This window comes from Dreissena polymorpha, chromosome 13, assembly GCF_020536995.1.
Source record: "Dreissena polymorpha isolate Duluth1 chromosome 13, UMN_Dpol_1.0, whole genome shotgun sequence".
NCBI classification, from domain to species: domain Eukaryota; kingdom Metazoa; phylum Mollusca; class Bivalvia; order Myida; family Dreissenidae; genus Dreissena; species Dreissena polymorpha.
This window is the reverse complement of record NC_068367.1, coordinates 59,189,643-59,205,769: the sequence shown is the minus strand read 5'-3', so window position 1 is coordinate 59,205,769 and position 16,127 is coordinate 59,189,643. Positions and strand designations below refer to the sequence as shown.

Sequence of the window (16,127 nt, the reverse complement as noted above, 5' to 3'; positions counted from 1 at the left end):
GGAGCGATTTGCGCCTTTTTAAGTGTTAATTTTGGGTAGCCGGCTTGTATCAGGCTTGAAAGCTGAAAATTATGCCTCTCATCATAATAGCATTAATTTTTGTAATTGCAATGTGTATGTTTAGATTGTAAGTGAAGCTTTTAATAATAATTTTCTTAAAAAACATGATTTTATATGCTGTCAGTGAGTTTTTTATTGAAAAAAGTGCTTAAAATTTAAAAAAAGTCTCCTATTTCATCAAGAAAAGTACACTGATTCACAATCAATACATTTATTTGGGCCTTTTGCTGATATATTGGTGAATTTCGCATGCAATGATACCAGTTTTTGCCATGAAAGTTACGCGTAACAATAATTGGAGACGCAAAATCAGCTGTCGTCACTTAGACTAAAAATCATGCATTCCGACTTGACTGCGGCCAATTTAGTCACCGCTTTAAATGGCCATTTTAAGGCCTTTACCCCCATCCGAATGCACTGAAATTGCATATTCATTGTGGAAATAGTTGAAATCTCATGTGGAGAAAGTTTGAAAAAGATAGGACAAAGTTGAGTTCCCTTAAAGGTTACATTACACTAAATCATTGTGTATCCCTCCGTGGTCCATTCGAAAGTAGTGCCTATTTCTAAAGAGTTCCTTTTCTCTTCTTGAATATAAGCCATTTAACAATGTGAGACATGACTTTTGTGGTTATTTGTAATATCCTGTATGTGTCTGGAGTACTTTGATGCCTTGGATTGGAAGCTAACTTAAAAGATGAACTTTTGAGGGTGTGTTTTCTATTGTGTGGGGCTTTTGTCGAAATTAGGATTCCGAAACACGTTTTTCTACGGTGGGTTCATTCGACAGCGATTTACTTTCTTAGAAGTTGCGAGACGGTATGTTTTTGATTGCAATTATTGGAAGATGACAGATCCATCTTTAAAATGATACCAGGTTCGGAAAAATTGATACGTCGGAAAGGCAAGAAAAATGCTGTGAAAGTTGTCAGTTTTATAATGGGACCCTATGGGAATCGGAATTAGTGTAATATAACCTTTAAAAAGCACATTTACTGCAATGTCAAGGTCACATGGATTCGTCTGCAAGCGAGACAAGTAGAAAATGAATTTTAATGAATGTTTTGATGATTTGGGTGCTAAAATAGATGAGAGGTGTCAATATTTTGGTCCAAATGGATGTTTTAGGTGGTTTTAGGACGGTTCCGGATGGGTGGGGGACCTGGTATGGACAAGTAAGGGTAACATTTCCAACAAATCTTAAATGTAAATATTATTATGTCCATAGATTGAAGTTTCAGGTGGAGAGCAAGATGAAAAATATGCAAAATTACATGCATGCAACCCATTTATGCCATTTTTCTCTTTGTTTGTAGGCCTGACCGTTTGTCCTTGAGCCGTAGATGGTCAACAATCCGCTAGCTGTCTTGCTCTGACTGGTGCACTGGACATGATTTCAATGTGAGTCATCATACTGATTGTTTAATTAACACATGAATTTCAGTTTGTTCGTTAAAGTACTAACTTAGCTGTGTATTTTTACAGTGGACGTAGTGGTGCGGTGCAGGTGGTAGACTAGGTATTTCCATATATACACTATGTTTACAGAATTGCGGCCAGTGGAGCAACATAGCTGATGAGTTAATAGCACTAGTTCTTCAGACAAATAACTTTATTTTCAACCTATAAAGCATATTTAGCTGTAGGTGGGGCCAATTAGCTGTAAGATCTGGCTTTTGTTCTGTTAAGCCCTTAGAGTAATGAATTTCAGAGTGAAGACCATAGCGCCTTTTCCTAGTCAAGTATCGGGCAGCTGTATGTCTTTTCAGAAATGCACATGTCTTTTTAAGCATGTCATTGTGTTTGCTTTTAATAAGATAGGCAATAAACTCATAACCTTTAGACAAATGAGCATCTGTAAATTCAGATTTCACTATTTCAGAGTCAGCCAGACCATGATTGAGCTTAAGGATTGTGCTGCGGATGCAGCCTGTGCAGTTCCGGGAGAAAGTCACTGTCTCGGGCAATGCGGTCTGGTATCAGGTAAGCACTATTGAAAGCCTCACACTTTTGGGGGGTCTGAAGCCTTGTGCTGTCAATGCGATCTGGTTCAAGTACAATAAGAATGCATTCTCAAAGCAGTACTTCATCAGATATGGTTATCTCAAGCTTACAGTTCGCGGGCAGATATGACTTCGATTTGTTCTTGCTAGCAGAACCCCTACAGGCCAAACTATGCGTTAAGCACTATTTTCCACAGCAACCCTTGCAGACAGAAAAACAATACTTAAAATTACTTCTGGCATTTAATTTCTAATTTCCTACATATCTCTTTTGTATGTTTGTTTGCCCTTTTTAACTCTGACATGCCATCTTGCTCACATTGATGGAGCATACCTGTTTTTGTTTAGAGCCAAGTCCCCGGCTGCTCGAGTTTGCCGTGTCAATAATGAGAAAGCCATGGCATGATGTCTCCTCTATGTGTATCCTTATCTCAGTGTTGAACATAATTGCCAGTTTCAGGGGCCTAAACATTTTATTTTATTAAAGGTCTGGATGATCCTTGCCTGACTGCGGGTTTGTGTACACCTCAATCCGACTCTGTGTCCTGAACAGAGGCCGCAGTGGTGCAGCGCTTGTGGACGATCCATCAACATCCTGAAAGGTCAACACTACACCAAGCTGGGAAAATTGATCCTGATAGTCATCCCCAGGTAGTGGAATGAATGTTCACTGAACTACAGAGGAATCACACCCAAATGACTTTCCTGCCACGACATTAGTGTGGCCACTCGCGTAGGAATTCCTTAGCAAACATGCTCTTTTGCATGGTGACTGTGGACATTTTTGCAAAACTTACGCTTTCAACACTGGATTTTAAAGAGAATACTTAATAAAATGTCGCTAACAGGACTTATTTATATGAGAGAGACTATCTGGATGCGCATTAAGTGTCACTTTGTGTCGTAAGCTGTTGAAGGAGCGATTTGCGCCTTTTTAAGTGTTAATTTTGGGTAGCCGGCTTGTATCAGCTTGAAAGCTGAAAATTATGCCTCTCATCATAATAGCATTAATTTTTGTAATTGCAATGTGTATGTTTAGATTGTAAGTGAAGCTTTTAATAATAATTTTCTTAAAAAACATGATTTTATATGCTGTCAGTGAGTTTTTTATTGAAAAAAGTGCTTAAAATTTAAAAAAAGTCTCCTATTTCATCAAGAAAAGTACACTGATTCACAATCAATACATTTATTTGGGCCTTTTGCTGATATATTGGTGAATTTCGCATGCAATGATACCAGTTTTTGCCATGAAAGTTACGCGTAACAATAATTGGAGACGCAAAATCAGCTGTCGTCACTTAGACTAAAAATCATGCATTCCGACTTGACTGCGGCCAATTTAGTCACCGCTTTAAATGGCCATTTTAAGGCCTTTACCCCCATCCGAATGCACTGAAATTGCATATTCATTGTGGAAATAGTTGAAATCTCATGTGGAGAAAGTTTGAAAAAGATAGGACAAAGTTGAGTTCCCTTAAAGGTTACATTACACTAAATCATTGTGTATCCCTCCGTGGTCCATTCGAAAGTAGTGCCTATTTCTAAAGAGTTCCTTTTCTCTTCTTGAATATAAGCCATTTAACAATGTGAGACATGACTTTTGTGGTTATTTGTAATATCCTGTATGTGTCTGGAGTACTTTGATGCCTTGGATTGGAAGCTAACTTAAAAGATGAACTTTTGAGGGTGTGTTTTCTATTGTGTGGGGCTTTTGTCGAAATTAGGATTCCGAAACACGTTTTTCTACGGTGGGTTCATTCGACAGCGATTTACTTTCTTAGAAGTTGCGAGACGGTATGTTTTTGATTGCAATTATTGGAAGATGACAGATCCATCTTTAAAATGATACCAGGTTCGGAAAAATTGATACGTCGGAAAGGCAAGAAAAATGCTGTGAAAGTTGTCAGTTTTATAATGGGACCCTATGGGAATCGGAATTAGTGTAATATAACCTTTAAAAAGCACATTTACTGCAATGTCAAGGTCACATGGATTCGTCTGCAAGCGAGACAAGTAGAAAATGAATTTTAATGAATGTTTTGATGATTTGGGTGCTAAAATAGATGAGAGGTGTCAATATTTTGGTCCAAATGGATGTTTTAGGTGGTTTTAGGACGGTTCCGGATGGGTGGGGGACCTGGTATGGACAAGTAAGGGTAACATTTCCAACAAATCTTAAATGTAAATATTATTATGTCCATAGATTGAAGTTTCAGGTGGAGAGCAAGATGAAAAATATGCAAAATTACATGCATGCAACCCATTTATGCCATTTTTCTCTTTGTTTGTAGGCCTGACCGTTTGTCCTTGAGCCGTAGATGGTCAACAATCCGCTAGCTGTCTTGCTCTGACTGGTGCACTGGACATGATTTCAATGTGAGTCATCATACTGATTGTTTAATTAACACATGAATTTCAGTTTGTTCGTTAAAGTACTAACTTAGCTGTGTATTTTTACAGTGGACGTAGTGGTGCGGTGCAGGTGGTAGACTAGGTATTTCCATATATACACTATGTTTACAGAATTGCGGCCAGTGGAGCAACATAGCTGATGAGTTAATAGCACTAGTTCTTCAGACAAATAACTTTATTTTCAACCTATAAAGCATATTTAGCTGTAGGTGGGGCCAATTAGCTGTAAGATCTGGCTTTTGTTCTGTTAAGCCCTTAGAGTAATGAATTTCAGAGTGAAGACCATAGCGCCTTTTCCTAGTCAAGTATCGGGCAGCTGTATGTCTTTTCAGAAATGCACATGTCTTTTTAAGCATGTCATTGTGTTTGCTTTTAATAAGATAGGCAATAAACTCATAACCTTTAGACAAATGAGCATCTGTAAATTCAGATTTCACTATTTCAGAGTCAGCCAGACCATGATTGAGCTTAAGGATTGTGCTGCGGATGCAGCCTGTGCAGTTCCGGGAGAAAGTCACTGTCTCGGGCAATGCGGTCTGGTATCAGGTAAGCACTATTGAAAGCCTCACACTTTTGGGGGGTCTGAAGCCTTGTGCTGTCAATGCGATCTGGTTCAAGTACAATAAGAATGCATTCTCAAAGCAGTACTTCATCAGATATGGTTATCTCAAGCTTACAGTTCGCGGGCAGATATGACTTCGATTTGTTCTTGCTAGCAGAACCCCTACAGGCCAAACTATGCGTTAAGCACTATTTTCCACAGCAACCCTTGCAGACAGAAAAACAATACTTAAAATTACTTCTGGCATTTAATTTCTAATTTCCTACATATCTCTTTTGTATGTTTGTTTGCCCTTTTTAACTCTGACATGCCATCTTGCTCACATTGATGGAGCATACCTGTTTTTGTTTAGAGCCAAGTCCCCGGCTGCTCGAGTTTGCCGTGTCAATAATGAGAAAGCCATGGCATGATGTCTCCTCTATGTGTATCCTTATCTCAGTGTTGAACATAATTGCCAGTTTCAGGGGCCTAAACATTTTATTTTATTAAAGGTCTGGATGATCCTTGCCTGACTGCGGGTTTGTGTACACCTCAATCCGACTCTGTGTCCTGAACAGAGGCCGCAGTGGTGCAGCGCTTGTGGACGATCCATCAACATCCTGAAAGGTCAACACTACACCAAGCTGGGAAAATTGATCCTGATAGTCATCCCCAGGTAGTGGAATGAATGTTCACTGAACTACAGAGGAATCACACCCAAATGACTTTCCTGCCACGACATTAGTGTGGCCACTCGCGTAGGAATTCCTTAGCAAACATGCTCTTTTGCATGGTGACTGTGGACATTTTTGCAAAACTTACGCTTTCAACACTGGATTTTAAAGAGAATACTTAATAAAATGTCGCTAACAGGACTTATTTATATGAGAGAGACTATCTGGATGCGCATTAAGTGTCACTTTGTGTCGTAAGCTGTTGAAGGAGCGATTTGCGCCTTTTTAAGTGTTAATTTTGGGTAGCCGGCTTGTATCAGCTTGAAAGCTGAAAATTATGCCTCTCATCATAATAGCATTAATTTTTGTAATTGCAATGTGTATGTTTAGATTGTAAGTGAAGCTTTTAATAATAATTTTCTTAAAAAACATGATTTTATATGCTGTCAGTGAGTTTTTTATTGAAAAAAGTGCTTAAAATTTAAAAAAAGTCTCCTATTTCATCAAGAAAAGTACACTGATTCACAATCAATACATTTATTTGGGCCTTTTGCTGATATATTGGTGAATTTCGCATGCAATGATACCAGTTTTTGCCATGAAAGTTACGCGTAACAATAATTGGAGACGCAAAATCAGCTGTCGTCACTTAGACTAAAAATCATGCATTCCGACTTGACTGCGGCCAATTTAGTCACCGCTTTAAATGGCCATTTTAAGGCCTTTACCCCCATCCGAATGCACTGAAATTGCATATTCATTGTGGAAATAGTTGAAATCTCATGTGGAGAAAGTTTGAAAAAGATAGGACAAAGTTGAGTTCCCTTAAAGGTTACATTACACTAAATCATTGTGTATCCCTCCGTGGTCCATTCGAAAGTAGTGCCTATTTCTAAAGAGTTCCTTTTCTCTTCTTGAATATAAGCCATTTAACAATGTGAGACATGACTTTTGTGGTTATTTGTAATATCCTGTATGTGTCTGGAGTACTTTGATGCCTTGGATTGGAAGCTAACTTAAAAGATGAACTTTTGAGGGTGTGTTTTCTATTGTGTGGGGCTTTTGTCGAAATTAGGATTCCGAAACACGTTTTTCTACGGTGGGTTCATTCGACAGCGATTTACTTTCTTAGAAGTTGCGAGACGGTATGTTTTTGATTGCAATTATTGGAAGATGACAGATCCATCTTTAAAATGATACCAGGTTCGGAAAAATTGATACGTCGGAAAGGCAAGAAAAATGCTGTGAAAGTTGTCAGTTTTATAATGGGACCCTATGGGAATCGGAATTAGTGTAATATAACCTTTAAAAAGCACATTTACTGCAATGTCAAGGTCACATGGATTCGTCTGCAAGCGAGACAAGTAGAAAATGAATTTTAATGAATGTTTTGATGATTTGGGTGCTAAAATAGATGAGAGGTGTCAATATTTTGGTCCAAATGGATGTTTTAGGTGGTTTTAGACGGTTCCGGATGGGTGGGGGACCTGGTATGGACAAGTAAGGGTAACATTTCCAACAAATCTTAAATGTAAATATTATTATGTCCATAGATTGAAGTTTCAGGTGGAGAGCAAGATGAAAAATATGCAAAATTACATGCATGCAACCCATTTATGCCATTTTTCTCTTTGTTTGTAGGCCTGACCGTTTGTCCTTGAGCCGTAGATGGTCAACAATCCGCTAGCTGTCTTGCTCTGACTGGTGCACTGGACATGATTTCAATGTGAGTCATCATACTGATTGTTTAATTAACACATGAATTTCAGTTTGTTCGTTAAAGTACTAACTTAGCTGTGTATTTTTACAGTGGACGTAGTGGTGCGGTGCAGGTGGTAGACTAGGTATTTCCATATATACACTATGTTTACAGAATTGCGGCCAGTGGAGCAACATAGCTGATGAGTTAATAGCACTAGTTCTTCAGACAAATAACTTTATTTTCAACCTATAAAGCATATTTAGCTGTAGGTGGGGCCAATTAGCTGTAAGATCTGGCTTTTGTTCTGTTAAGCCCTTAGAGTAATGAATTTCAGAGTGAAGACCATAGCGCCTTTTCCTAGTCAAGTATCGGGCAGCTGTATGTCTTTTCAGAAATGCACATGTCTTTTTAAGCATGTCATTGTGTTTGCTTTTAATAAGATAGGCAATAAACTCATAACCTTTAGACAAATGAGCATCTGTAAATTCAGATTTCACTATTTCAGAGTCAGCCAGACCATGATTGAGCTTAAGGATTGTGCTGCGGATGCAGCCTGTGCAGTTCCGGGAGAAAGTCACTGTCTCGGGCAATGCGGTCTGGTATCAGGTAAGCACTATTGAAAGCCTCACACTTTTGGGGGGTCTGAAGCCTTGTGCTGTCAATGCGATCTGGTTCAAGTACAATAAGAATGCATTCTCAAAGCAGTACTTCATCAGATATGGTTATCTCAAGCTTACAGTTCGCGGGCAGATATGACTTCGATTTGTTCTTGCTAGCAGAACCCCTACAGGCCAAACTATGCGTTAAGCACTATTTTCCACAGCAACCCTTGCAGACAGAAAAACAATACTTAAAATTACTTCTGGCATTTAATTTCTAATTTCCTACATATCTCTTTTGTATGTTTGTTTGCCCTTTTTAACTCTGACATGCCATCTTGCTCACATTGATGGAGCATACCTGTTTTTGTTTAGAGCCAAGTCCCCGGCTGCTCGAGTTTGCCGTGTCAATAATGAGAAAGCCATGGCATGATGTCTCCTCTATGTGTTATCCTTATCTCAGTGTTGAACATAATTGCCAGTTTCAGGGGCCTAAACATTTTATTTTATTAAAGGTCTGGATGATCCTTGCCTGACTGCGGGTTTGTGTACACCTCAATCCGACTCTGTGTCCTGAACAGAGGCCGCAGTGGTGCAGCGCTTGTGGACGATCCATCAACATCCTGAAAGGTCAACACTACACCAAGCTGGGAAAATTGATCCTGATAGTCATCCCCAGGTAGTGGAATGAATGTTCACTGAACTACAGAGGAATCACACCCAAATGACTTTCCTGCCACGACATTAGTGTGGCCACTCGCGTAGGAATTCCTTAGCAAACATGCTCTTTTGCATGGTGACTGTGGACATTTTTGCAAAACTTACGCTTTCAACACTGGATTTTAAAGAGAATACTTAATAAAATGTCGCTAACAGGACTTATTTATATGAGAGAGACTATCTGGATGCGCATTAAGTGTCACTTTGTGTCGTAAGCTGTTGAAGGAGCGATTTGCGCCTTTTTAAGTGTTAATTTTGGGTAGCCGGCTTGTATCAGCTTGAAAGCTGAAAATTATGCCTCTCATCATAATAGCATTAATTTTTGTAATTGCAATGTGTATGTTTAGATTGTAAGTGAAGCTTTTAATAATAATTTTCTTAAAAAACATGATTTTATATGCTGTCAGTGAGTTTTTTATTGAAAAAAGTGCTTAAAATTTAAAAAAAAGTCTCCTATTTCATCAAGAAAAGTACACTGATTCACAATCAATACATTTATTTGGGCCTTTTGCTGATATATTGGTGAATTTCGCATGCAATGATACCAGTTTTTGCCATGAAAGTTACGCGTAACAATAATTGGAGACGCAAAATCAGCTGTCGTCACTTAGACTAAAAATCATGCATTCCGACTTGACTGCGGCCAATTTAGTCACCGCTTTAAATGGCCATTTTAAGGCCTTTACCCCCATCCGAATGCACTGAAATTGCATATTCATTGTGGAAATAGTTGAAATCTCATGTGGAGAAAGTTTGAAAAAGATAGGACAAAGTTGAGTTCCCTTAAAGGTTACATTACACTAAATCATTGTGTATCCCTCCGTGGTCCATTCGAAAGTAGTGCCTATTTCTAAAGAGTTCCTTTTCTCTTCTTGAATATAAGCCATTTAACAATGTGAGACATGTACTTTTGTGGTTATTTGTAATATCCTGTATGTGTCTGGAGTACTTTGATGCCTTGGATTGGAAGCTAACTTAAAAGATGAACTTTTGAGGGTGTGTTTTCTATTGTGTGGGGCTTTTGTCGAAATTAGGATTCCGAAACACGTTTTTCTACGGTGGGTTCATTCGACAGCGATTTACTTTCTTAGAAGTTGCGAGACGGTATGTTTTTGATTGCAATTATTGGAAGATGACAGATCCATCTTTAAAATGATACCAGGTTCGGAAAAATTGATACGTCGGAAAGGCAAGAAAAATGCTGTGAAAGTTGTCAGTTTTATAATGGGACCCTATGGGAATCGGAATTAGTGTAATATAACCTTTAAAAAGCACATTTACTGCAATGTCAAGGTCACATGGATTCGTCTGCAAGCGAGACAAGTAGAAAATGAATTTTAATGAATGTTTTGATGATTTGGGTGCTAAAATAGATGAGAGGTGTCAATATTTTGGTCCAAATGGATGTTTTAGGTGGTTTTGGACTGTTCCGGATGGGTGGGGGACCTGGTATGGACAAGTAAGGGTAACATTTCCAACAAATCTTAAATGTAAATATTATTATGTCCATAGATTGAAGTTTCAGGTGGAGAGCAAGATGAAAAATATGCAAAATTACATGCATGCAACCCATTTATGCCATTTTTCTCTTTGTTTGTAGGCCTGACCGTTTGTCCTTGAGCCGTAGATGGTCAACAATCCGCTAGCTGTCTTGCTCTGACTGGTGCACTGGACATGATTTCAATGTGAGTCATCATACTGATTGTTTAATTAACACATGAATTTCAGTTTGTTCGTTAAAGTACTAACTTAGCTGTGTATTTTTACAGTGGACGTAGTGGTGCGGTGCAGGTGGTAGACTAGGTATTTCCATATATACACTATGTTTACAGAATTGCGGCCAGTGGAGCAACATAGCTGATGAGTTAATAGCACTAGTTCTTCAGACAAATAACTTTATTTTCAACCTATAAAGCATATTTAGCTGTAGGTGGGGCCAATTAGCTGTAAGATCTGGCTTTTGTTCTGTTAAGCCCTTAGAGTAATGAATTTCAGAGTGAAGACCATAGCGCCTTTTCCTAGTCAAGTATCGGGCAGCTGTATGTCTTTTCAGAAATGCACATGTCTTTTTAAGCATGTCATTGTGTTTGCTTTTAATAAGATAGGCAATAAACTCATAACCTTTAGACAAATGAGCATCTGTAAATTCAGATTTCACTATTTCAGAGTCAGCCAGACCATGATTGAGCTTAAGGATTGTGCTGCGGATGCAGCCTGTGCAGTTCCGGGAGAAAGTCACTGTCTCGGGCAATGCGGTCTGGTATCAGGTAAGCACTATTGAAAGCCTCACACTTTTGGGGGGTCTGAAGCCTTGTGCTGTCAATGCGATCTGGTTCAAGTACAATAAGAATGCATTCTCAAAGCAGTACTTCATCAGATATGGTTATCTCAAGCTTACAGTTCGCGGGCAGATATGACTTCGATTTGTTCTTGCTAGCAGAACCCCTACAGGCCAAACTATGCGTTAAGCACTATTTTCCACAGCAACCCTTGCAGACAGAAAAACAATACTTAAAATTACTTCTGGCATTTAATTTCTAATTTCCTACATATCTCTTTTGTATGTTTGTTTGCCCTTTTTAACTCTGACATGCCATCTTGCTCACATTGATGGAGCATACCTGTTTTTGTTTAGAGCCAAGTCCCCGGCTGCTCGAGTTTGCCGTGTCAATAATGAGAAAGCCATGGCATGATGTCTCCTCTATGTGTTTCCTTATCTCAGTGTTGAACATAATTGCCAGTTTCAGGGGCCTAAACATTTTATTTTATTAAAGGTCTGGATGATCCTTGCCTGACTGCGGGTTTGTGTACACCTCAATCCGACTCTGTGTCCTGAACAGAGGCCGCAGTGGTGCAGCGCTTGTGGACGATCCATCAACATCCTGAAAGGTCAACACTACACCAAGCTGGGAAAATTGATCCTGATAGTCATCCCCAGGTAGTGGAATGAATGTTCACTGAACTACAGAGGAATCACACCCAAATGACTTTCCTGCCACGACATTAGTGTGGCCACTCGCGTAGGAATTCCTTAGCAAACATGCTCTTTTGCATGGTGACTGTGGACATTTTTGCAAAACTTACGCTTTCAACACTGGATTTTAAAGAGAATACTTAATAAAATGTCGCTAACAGGACTTATTTATATGAGAGAGACTATCTGGATGCGCATTAAGTGTCACTTTGTGTCGTAAGCTGTTGAAGGAGCGATTTGCGCCTTTTTAAGTGTTAATTTTGGGTAGCCGGCTTGTATCGGCTTGAAAGCTGAAAATTATGCCTCTCATCATAATAGCATTAATTTTTGTAATTGCAATGTGTATGTTTAGATTGTAAGTGAAGCTTTTAATAATAATTTTCTTAAAAAACATGATTTTATATGCTGTCAGTGAGTTTTTTATTGAAAAAAGTGCTTAAAATTTAAAAAAAGTCTCCTATTTCATCAAGAAAAGTACACTGATTCACAATCAATACATTTATTTGGGCCTTTTGCTGATATATTGGTGAATTTCGCATGCAATGATACCAGTTTTTGCCATGAAAGTTACGCGTAACAATAATTGGAGACGCAAAATCAGCTGTCGTCACTTAGACTAAAAATCATGCATTCCGACTTGACTGCGGCCAATTTAGTCACCGCTTTAAATGGCCATTTTAAGGCCTTTACCCCCATCCGAATGCACTGAAATTGCATATTCATTGTGGAAATAGTTGAAATCTCATGTGGAGAAAGTTTGAAAAAGATAGGACAAAGTTGAGTTCCCTTAAAGGTTACATTACACTAAATCATTGTGTATCCCTCCGTGGTCCATTCGAAAGTAGTGCCTATTTCTAAAGAGTTCCTTTTCTCTTCTTGAATATAAGCCATTTAACAATGTGAGACATGTACTTTTGTGGTTATTTGTAATATCCTGTATGTGTCTGGAGTACTTTGATGCCTTGGATTGGAAGCTAACTTAAAAGATGAACTTTTGAGGGTGTGTTTTCTATTGTGTGGGGCTTTTGTCGAAATTAGGATTCCGAAACACGTTTTTCTACGGTGGGTTCATTCGACAGCGATTTACTTTCTTAGAAGTTGCGAGACGGTATGTTTTTGATTGCAATTATTGGAAGATGACAGATCCATCTTTAAAATGATACCAGGTTCGGAAAAATTGATACGTCGGAAAGGCAAGAAAAATGCTGTGAAAGTTGTCAGTTTTATAATGGGACCCTATGGGAATCGGAATTAGTGTAATATAACCTTTAAAAAGCACATTTACTGCAATGTCAAGGTCACATGGATTCGTCTGCAAGCGAGACAAGTAGAAAATGAATTTTAATGAATGTTTTGATGATTTGGGTGCTAAAATAGATGAGAGGTGTCAATATTTTGGTCCAAATGGATGTTTTAGGTGGTTTTGGACTGTTCCGGATGGGTGGGGGACCTGGTATGGACAAGTAAGGGTAACATTTCCAACAAATCTTAAATGTAAATATTATTATGTCCATAGATTGAAGTTTCAGGTGGAGAGCAAGATGAAAAATATGCAAAATTACATGCATGCAACCCATTTATGCCATTTTTCTCTTTGTTTGTAGGCCTGACCGTTTGTCCTTGAGCCGTAGATGGTCAACAATCCGCTAGCTGTCTTGCTCTGACTGGTGCACTGGACATGATTTCAATGTGAGTCATCATACTGATTGTTTAATTAACACATGAATTTCAGTTTGTTCGTTAAAGTACTAACTTAGCTGTGTATTTTTACAGTGGACGTAGTGGTGCGGTGCAGGTGGTAGACTAGGTATTTCCATATATACACTATGTTTACAGAATTGCGGCCAGTGGAGCAACATAGCTGATGAGTTAATAGCACTAGTTCTTCAGACAAATAACTTTATTTTCAACCTATAAAGCATATTTAGCTGTAGGTGGGGCCAATTAGCTGTAAGATCTGGCTTTTGTTCTGTTAAGCCCTTAGAGTAATGAATTTCAGAGTGAAGACCATAGCGCCTTTTCCTAGTCAAGTATCGGGCAGCTGTATGTCTTTTCAGAAATGCACATGTCTTTTTAAGCATGTCATTGTGTTTGCTTTTAATAAGATAGGCAATAAACTCATAACCTTTAGACAAATGAGCATCTGTAAATTCAGATTTCACTATTTCAGAGTCAGCCAGACCATGATTGAGCTTAAGGGATTGTGCTGCGGATGCAGCCTGTGCAGTTCCGGGAGAAAGTCACTGTCTCGGGCAATGCGGTCTGGTATCAGGTAAGCACTATTGAAAGCCTCACACTTTTGGGGGGTCTGAAGCCTTGTGCTGTCAATGCGATCTGGTTCAAGTACAATAAGAATGCATTCTCAAAGCAGTACTTCATCAGATATGGTTATCTCAAGCTTACAGTTCGCGGGCAGATATGACTTCGATTTGTTCTTGCTAGCAGAACCCCTACAGGCCAAACTATGCGTTAAGCACTATTTTCCACAGCAACCCTTGCAGACAGAAAAACAATACTTAAAATTACTTCTGGCATTTAATTTCTAATTTCCTACATATCTCTTTTGTATGTTTGTTTGCCCTTTTTAACTCTGACATGCCATCTTGCTCACATTGATGGAGCATACCTGTTTTTGTTTAGAGCCAAGTCCCCGGCTGCTCGAGTTTGCCGTGTCAATAATGAGAAAGCCATGGCATGATGTCTCCTCTATGTGTTTCCTTATCTCAGTGTTGAACATAATTGCCAGTTTCAGGGGCCTAAACATTTTATTTTATTAAAGGTCTGGATGATCCTTGCCTGACTGCGGGTTTGTGTACACCTCAATCCGACTCTGTGTCCTGAACAGAGGCCGCAGTGGTGCAGCGCTTGTGGACGATCCATCAACATCCTGAAAGGTCAACACTACACCAAGCTGGGAAAATTGATCCTGATAGTCATCCCCAGGTAGTGGAATGAATGTTCACTGAACTACAGAGGAATCACACCCAAATGACTTTCCTGCCACGACATTAGTGTGGCCACTCGCGTAGGAATTCCTTAGCAAACATGCTCTTTTGCATGGTGACTGTGGACATTTTTGCAAAACTTACGCTTTCAACACTGGATTTTAAAGAGAATACTTAATAAAATGTCGCTAACAGGACTTATTTATATGAGAGAGACTATCTGGATGCGCATTAAGTGTCACTTTGTGTCGTAAGCTGTTGAAGGAGCGATTTGCGCCTTTTTAAGTGTTAATTTTGGGTAGCCGGCTTGTATCGGCTTGAAAGCTGAAAATTATGCCTCTCATCATAATAGCATTAATTTTTGTAATTGCAATGTGTATGTTTAGATTGTAAGTGAAGCTTTTAATAATAATTTTCTTAAAAAACATGATTTTATATGCTGTCAGTGAGTTTTTTATTGAAAAAAGTGCTTAAAATTTAAAAAAAGTCTCCTATTTCATCAAGAAAAGTACACTGATTCACAATCAATACATTTATTTGGGCCTTTTGCTGATATATTGGTGAATTTCGCATGCAATGATACCAGTTTTTGCCATGAAAGTTACGCGTAACAATAATTGGAGACGCAAAATCAGCTGTCGTCACTTAGACTAAAAATCATGCATTCCGACTTGACTGCGGCCAATTTAGTCACCGCTTTAAATGGCCATTTTAAGGCCTTTACCCCCATCCGAATGCACTGAAATTGCATATTCATTGTGGAAATAGTTGAAATCTCATGTGGAGAAAGTTTGAAAAAGATAGGACAAAGTTGAGTTCCCTTAAAGGTTACATTACACTAAATCATTGTGTATCCCTCCGTGGTCCATTCGAAAGTAGTGCCTATTTCTAAAGAGTTCCTTTTCTCTTCTTGAATATAAGCCATTTAACAATGTGAGACATGTCTTTTGTGGTTATTTGTAATATCCTGTATGTGTCTGGAGTACTTTGATGCCTTGGATTGGAAGCTAACTTAAAAGATGAACTTTTGAGGGTGTGTTTTCTATTGTGTGGGGCTTTTGTCGAAATTAGGATTCCGAAACACGTTTTTCTACGGTGGGTTCATTCGACAGCGATTTACTTTCTTAGAAGTTGCGAGACGGTATGTTTTTGATTGCAATTATTGGAAGATGACAGATCCATCTTTAAAATGATACCAGGTTCGGAAAAATTGATACGTCGGAAAGGCAAGAAAAATGCTGTGAAAGTTGTCAGTTTTATAATGGGACCCTATGGGAATCGGAATTAGTGTAATATAACCTTTAAAAAGCACATTTACTGCAATGTCAAGGTCACATGGATTCGTCTGCAAGCGAGACAAGTAGAAAATGAATTTTAATGAATGTTTTGATGATTTGGGTGCTAAAATAGATGAGAGGTGTCAATATTTTGGTCCAAATGGATGTTTTAGGTGGTTTTGGACTGTTCCGGATGGGTGGGGGACCTGGTATGGACAAG

General features: G+C 38.8%; 2 long non-coding RNA genes across 6 annotated transcripts in view; one reads left to right on the top strand and one right to left on the bottom strand.

Moving 5' to 3' along the window:
- The window catches only part of LOC127854833 (uncharacterized), a 49,420-nt gene that overhangs the window by 16,496 nt on the left and 16,797 nt on the right, over positions 1–16,127 (top strand). For 2 of the 5 annotated variants that reach the window (XR_008037122.1, XR_008037120.1), the window contains exon 1: positions 1,205–1,461. This is a non-coding gene — a long non-coding RNA (uncharacterized LOC127854833). Of the gene's footprint in view, positions 1–1,204; positions 1,462–4,182; positions 4,440–4,920; positions 5,022–5,528; positions 7,191–7,331; positions 7,417–7,897; positions 7,999–14,464; position 16,127 lie in introns of those variants that run through there. The other 3 variants (XR_008037121.1, XR_008037119.1, XR_008037118.1) reach the window with 2 other exon arrangements.
- Positions 8,813–12,741, bottom strand: LOC127854837 (uncharacterized). The gene is made up of 2 exons (XR_008037128.1): positions 12,598–12,741; positions 8,813–9,618 (listed from the first exon to the last, which is right to left on the bottom strand). It is a non-coding gene; the product is annotated as an uncharacterized LOC127854837 (long non-coding RNA).